Consider the following 1170-nt stretch of genomic DNA (forward strand, 5'->3'; position numbering starts at 1 on the left):
TCTCTCTAGATGACAACTCTAGGTACCACGTAAAACTGGAATCATAAAGTATTTGTTCTTTTGTGACTGGCTTATTTCACTTAGCATAACGTACTCAAGGTTCATCCAGGTTATAGCAAGTGTCAGAATTCCCCTCCTTTTTAAGGCTTAATAATATTCGAGACTCACTTTTATAGCATACTCACTTGTTCTGCTTAAATTTTTTTTTTTTTAGTTTTTTACAATTTATTAATCTTTTTGTGAAAAATTCACACAATCATCGCAGATAAAGTCACTGCTGGATCTTTACTCCTGCTTTTTGCCAGCACCAACATTGGCCTTTGCAGTCATCCCGACTTTCTGCATTCTGATCTAGTGTTCCTTCTGCTGTTTTCTTGAGGTCTTTTTCTTCTCATACAGGCCATGTCTTGCAAGTCTATGTCTGGGTTCATTTTTCTTTGCATAGTCCAAGAAATCGTAAATCATGCCAAAGCCAGTTGAGTTGCTACCACCAAAATAGGTTCTGAAGCCAAATACAACATTGACATCTGGTGTGGTCTTGCACATTTTGGCTAGTTTTTCCTGAATTTCTGTCTTAGGTACTGTCGCCTTCCCGGGATGAAGGACATTGATGACCATTTGTTTCCTCTGAAGTAGTTGGTTGGTCATGAACTTCCTGGTCCAGACAGTTACTGTGTCATTCATGATGGCTGGCGATCCTCAGGAAACCAGGGAGGAAAATATTTTTTTTTTTTTCTTTTTTAACAAATGATAAAATACTCAGCTCTTCCACGATAGCTTTCCTGGTTCTCCAAACTGTATATTACCATCTCTTGTGTACTCTAACACAAAAGGAAGAAAAATATATAACTCTTCATAGCCTATGTAATATTCTGTTTTATATTACATACACTNGGAAGAAAAATATATAACTCTTCATAGCCTATGTAATATTCTGTTTTATATTACATACACTTGTGTCCTTTGGATGGGGACCCAAGTGTCTCTTGTTGAATAGAGTGCTTTATACACAACAGACCAACACGTTTAGTTGGATGAATGGTCACGCTTCACCTCTTCAGACCTCACTCTTTGTGGCAACTGGCCTTTGTTTGTAGCTTCATATCAGTGTTAGAAGATTCTTATAATGCAGACCAACCATCCCTTAATGCTTGGATCGTGCAATCCTGC

At 37.8% G+C, this 1170-nt stretch overlaps 1 pseudogene; it reads right to left on the bottom strand.

The window, feature by feature from the left end:
* Nucleotides 1-285: 285 nt before the first annotated feature.
* LOC103584240 lies at nt 286-840 on the bottom strand (annotated as a pseudogene).
* Between the last annotated feature and the right edge of the window lie 330 nt (nt 841-1170).

This window comes from Galeopterus variegatus, unplaced genomic scaffold (assembly GCF_000696425.1).
Source record: "Galeopterus variegatus unplaced genomic scaffold, G_variegatus-3.0.2 Scaffold47681, whole genome shotgun sequence".
In the NCBI taxonomy this organism is placed as follows: domain Eukaryota; kingdom Metazoa; phylum Chordata; class Mammalia; order Dermoptera; family Cynocephalidae; genus Galeopterus; species Galeopterus variegatus.